This window comes from Moschus berezovskii, chromosome 3, assembly GCF_049115385.1.
Source record: "Moschus berezovskii isolate FMDL1 chromosome 3, NW_MosBer_1.0, whole genome shotgun sequence".
In the NCBI taxonomy this organism is placed as follows: domain Eukaryota; kingdom Metazoa; phylum Chordata; class Mammalia; order Artiodactyla; family Moschidae; genus Moschus; species Moschus berezovskii.
Window position 1 is genome coordinate 62244862 of NC_142462.1, and position 5206 is coordinate 62250067.

The 5206-nt window shown below is 36.5% G+C and overlaps 1 protein-coding gene across 2 annotated transcripts in view; it reads right to left on the minus strand.

The window, feature by feature from the left end:
- Nucleotides 1–1872: 1872 nt before the first annotated feature.
- FOXP2 (forkhead box P2) overlaps nucleotides 1873–5206 on the minus strand; it is a 341699-nt gene continuing 338365 nt past the window's right edge. For both annotated transcript variants that reach the window (XM_088834526.1, XM_055420840.2), the window contains exon 18: nucleotides 1873–5206. This exon is cut by the window's right edge and continues 1137 nt beyond it. The gene's annotated coding sequence lies outside the window, so the exon portion shown is untranslated.

A 5206-nucleotide genomic window follows, 5' to 3' on the forward strand; every position in this document is an offset into this window, starting at 1 on the left:
AGAGATTGCTGCTGCTGCTGCTAAGTCACGTCAGTTGTGTCCGACTCTGTGCGACCCCATAGACGGCAGCCCACCAGGCTCCTCTGTCCTGGGATTCTCCAGGCAAGAACACTGGAGTGGGTTGCCATTTCCTTCTCCAATGCATGAAAGTAAAAAGTGAAGTCACTCAGTCATGTCCGACTCTTAGCGATCCCATGGATCCTTCCAGGCTCCTTCATCCATGGGAGTTTCCAGACAAGAGTACTGGAGTGGGTCGCCAGTGCCTTCTCTGCTATAAGGTTATTTCTAAAATGATGGGAAAAGGCAAGGGAAATAAATGTTGCCAGTACCAAACAGAACTGATTTTGCTTCAGAATGAATGTTAAATTGGCATTCAATGGGAACATAGCCATGAGAACCAGGTGTCAGGAATTGGAGATAACCTAGATATGGGATTATTTCATGAGATTCACATAGCTTTTCATGGCTGATAGCAAAGCCAGTTTGATCTGTAAAATGATTTAATAAATTTTTTTGCAACTTTTTTTCCTTTTTATTAACTTTGAGCTTATTTCTACTACCAAAGAGGCCAAAACTAAATAAATGCAAGGCATCTGTAGCAAGCTTTTGTTATTGTTCTAAAACTTTTAACATCTAGGACTAATACCTCCAGATGAAATGTTTCTATTGAGGTTCTGTTGATTTGATTTCTTATGGGTTACTGTGTAGAGATCCTTTCTCTGATGAAGGGCATTGAGTAGAACATTTAAATGTCAGTGCAGAGTTCAAGTGCAAGGATTCTCTGCTTGGTGCTCACCTCAATTTTCCTGTTTTTCTTTTCCCCAAATATGCTTGATTTTTTGGCTTGTGGAGGATGGGTGAATATATAATCATAGTAACTTTCTATTAGCAGAAATGTTATTTTTAAATTTTATAACTTCTCCTTATTTCAGCACATTTGATCAAAGAGGATTGGTAACTTCTAAATGTTGCATTTTCTATTAAGTTAAATGTTAGTTGGTCAGTTGTGTCTGACTCTTTGCGACCCCAGGGACTGTAGCCCATTAGGCCCCTCTGTCTATGGGGATTCTCCAGGCAAGAATACTGGAGTGGGTTACCATGCCCTCCTCCAGGGGTTCTTCCTGACCCAGGGATCAAACCAGGGGCTCCTGCATTGCAGGCGGATTCTTTACCAGCTGAGCCACCAGGGAAACCCAGTTTTATTAACTGCATTTTCTATAGTGTCATTTAAATATATTTAAAGAAGAAGTAAAAAGAAAACCATATTCCCTCCCATCTATCACATACCTCATGGCTCTAGGGCTCTGGGCTGCCTCCAAAGAGAAGAAGATAACAGTGGCTTAGGGGCTCTCCCTCCCATAAGCTTCCCAGGTGCTATTATAGGAACAGGTAAGCTCCTCTTTACAGTCTCCCCAGATCCTCTTAAACTAAACACAAGAGAATTTGCAGGTGATTGAGAAGAGAATCATGTAACTAGTAAGTTTCAAATGTCTGGTCAGAGTGGGTTCACCTCTGCTCTGCATGGGAATGTAGTCTTAAGTTAACAAAATACATTGGGTTGGGACATTTACTTTCAATAATCAATAGTGAAAAATGAACCCTAAGGTTCAAAAAATTAATCTCATGGTCACATTTCTTTTAAAACAATTTTGATCCTGTGGAAAGCTCTTCAGTCAAGGTACTCTTTCATTGGGATGACAGATACTAGCAAATTATGCATAAAGTAAAAATATACTCAACACATTAATTTCCTTTTTTTTCTGATTATGGGAGATGTAGGAATGCATGTTGAGGTTCAAGAAAAAGGCAAAGTTTCCTGCTGCAAAGGCCCTAGCTTGCTTGTCTTGTCCACTTAGAAGGGTCTGGGTCTGATCCCTAGAGGCCGAAGAAGCTTCCCCTTAGAAAGCTACTTACACTTTCCTTGTACATTCTCCTGAATCAGGGCAGGATACCAAGGGTGTGACTGATACTTGGAGGCAAAAAAGAACAGATAAAATGAAAAAGTTAAAGTCAGGAAACTCATCACGGACACACCCCCCCCTTTTTAATTTATAATTTAAATGTCAAATTCTATTAGACTAAAAACATGAGACCATGAGATGATTATGTGAGGAAGCCAATTTGAACCTGAAAATAGTTTTTAATGGAATGTATTTGACAAACAGACCCGTTTTTATTGATTGAACTTGAGTATGGTTTGGTTTATGAATCCTCAATTCCTAAGGAAATGATTTAAACAATTTGTGGGATATGTGTACACAAATTTATGACTTGGTTCTGGCAAGGAAGATAGTCTCTCCGAAAGAATAAAATCCTAGGGGTTATAAATGGGTCCAAAAGTATCAGATTTTTTATTTATACTTCAGAAATGTAATCAAGTGAATGAAATGATTTATATACATTTTTACATCCAACAGCAGTGACACACTGTTCATACATGAATTCTATAGGAAAATGTACATCCTTCTTTTTTTTTTTTCCTAAGTAAGATTTGCCAAGTGTTCATGGACAAAAACCTTTCATTGCAAACTGAACTAGTGAAATGACAAGGGTAAGCCACGTTTTTTTCAATAGCTTTATGGCATTAATAAAGCTACTGTTTGAATGCATGTTAATATTGTCATGTGTAGGATGAAGTCTCACAAATTCCCCAAAATGTGAATGATCAATTTGAAAACTTTACAAAATTGTCTAATAGATTTTGTGACTGAATCTGCCCAGGGATGTTAAAGTCCAGGATGGTTTATTTTAAGTGTACTTCTGTAGCTCTATTCCTAGCTGACTATTCTTCGATTCCCTAATCACAAAGAAATGCATTCTTATGAAGTTAAGCAGCTGTAGACACAGAATGCTGATGACATTTTCTCCATATCTGAGTTATCTAAAGAAAACCCAGTTAGTGGTAATTCTACCAAATACTTGTAACATTCACATGAAATTTTAATTGATTTTCAAACAGTACAACTGTGCCATGAATCCAACCACATAGAATATAAGCCTTAAGCCCACTAGGTTTAAGCAATTGTGTCTTTGTAGACTAAAACTATGTAAAATAAAATCTGATAACTCCCTGGTGTTAGAGGTAGACAGTTTTCTTTCAAATCCTAGGTTTGGTCCTTTATTTTATTCAGCAGTGAAAGCCATGAATACAGAACGAATAACAGCTGTTACAATTCTCAACCATGACTTCTAACGTCAGAGAATTCAAAGTATGAACATAGTACACAGTAATGAAAAGTATCAAAAATTAGTTTACCTCAAAAAAGATAAATAAAACAGGTATATTCCACCAATACATAAACAGATGTTTGTGCTACAGTTAAAATTTGCTGTATACAAAAGATCATAGTCCCCATAATCAGCTTATGATAGAAGCAAGAATACATGAGCCATTTAAATTGTCAGACATTATGCTTTATAAGGTATGCACAGAAGTTCAAGCAATAAATACATACATTAGTTCAAAGCCTTACAATAGCTACGCAAAGCAGATGCAGAAAAGCAGATTTGCTATTACTAGCAAGCAATGATATAAGAGTAAAAATTCATGAAATGCATTAAAGCAACATTTTTCTTAGAAAAAGTCTGGTCATTTATGGGTCCACCAACATTTTTACATAATATGCACAATTATCAAAATACAGACCAAGCATTTCAGAAAACTCCAAAAAACCTAAAATCTATTTTCAAAGCAATTGCAGTTTTGGAGGTTTTTCTGGTATAATGTGCAAGCAGCTATTTTTTAAAATTGTATTCATATAAAACCCATGCAAAACTCTACAGGTATATGCATTCTGTGGCTGAGACTTCCTTTCAAAAGTTTGATAACTGAGGTATGCATACTTTAGCATTGTAGTCTTAGGCCACCCTCCTGATGGTACAGCTCTCAAGATTACTTTCAGTCCATCAAAGCCTTTGAACATGCACCTGAAAGACCCATTTTCCCTTCAGATAAGCCTTCCAGAGGATCCTAGATGACTGAAAACTATCCTTCCCAATCCCAATCTTTCTTTTGATACCATATCGTAAACTTCCCATTCACTGATCATGACCCAAAGACAAACAGAATGAAAAGTAGCAGTTACTGTGACGTTCTCACGTTTCATGCAATCTGCCATAATTGTTCTAATTTTTTTTCTTTTTTTTTTCTTTTTCTTTTTTTTTTTTTTGCAGAGGTAGAAGCTTTCAGAAAGCCTTTTGGGTAAGTGGGAAAACCCTTTTGAAAGCCGTTATGTCCTTTTATTTGGTGTGATAGATGACTGGGTATTTCTCTAACTCTATTTGCTGACTTCAGCAAAGAATAAATGATGAGCTTAGTTTGCAAGGACCAGCTCCATCATATGGAACTGGTACATATGTTAAGCTCTAGCAGCCACCTTCTGTCGAAACTGTTTGTAAAGCAATAACCATCATCAGGTTATGAGGTCCCTTGGTTGGGGGAAAAAGTATTATCAAGACTTGGCACAGCACATGAAAAGCAACAAGTAAAGTTTCTAGGTTTTAAGCAAACATTTGACTATGCTATTTTCAACTACACCATAATGCATTATCCTAGTTTGGGGGTTTGGAGTCGTCGTGAAAACCAGCATTCCAACAATTTGGCCTGTGCAAGTCTTTGAAAGGGAGTGTATTGTTAGTGTTAATATCCCGTATCAGCAGAGGCAGAATTATATGTAACTTTGGTTTGACTGAAAATAAATACCATGGACTACAATTGCTATAATCTTTGCTTTCAGTGTAAAAACTCAGCTAGATCACTTTAAAATCAATATGAAATTAATTTTTGGCTTTACTAGACCTTTTATGTTTGGTTCCTACTTTTTGTTTTTTTCATTATAACTTAAGACTATAAAAAATAGTACACAACAAAGATTCAGACCATACAAGACATCTTCTAACAACATGTATTCACCACCAAAAATAAGTGACTGGATGGGGAAAACAAAAACACAATGTCCTATATATATATAACAATATGCAATCTGCATTTGCATCAAGTACATAATCGTTTTGGTCAGTGATCCACATTTGTTGCTTTCTAGCATATCATAACTTCCACTGCAGATTTTGTCCTCACCTCTGTCTTTAATGAAAGCAAATCTTCATTGCATTTAGATGGACTTTTGGCCTCAGAAGATTACTCTGTGACTGAATTAGGTTTTATAGTTGTGGTTTTTGTCATATTTGATTCTTGGTTTTAGGGTTA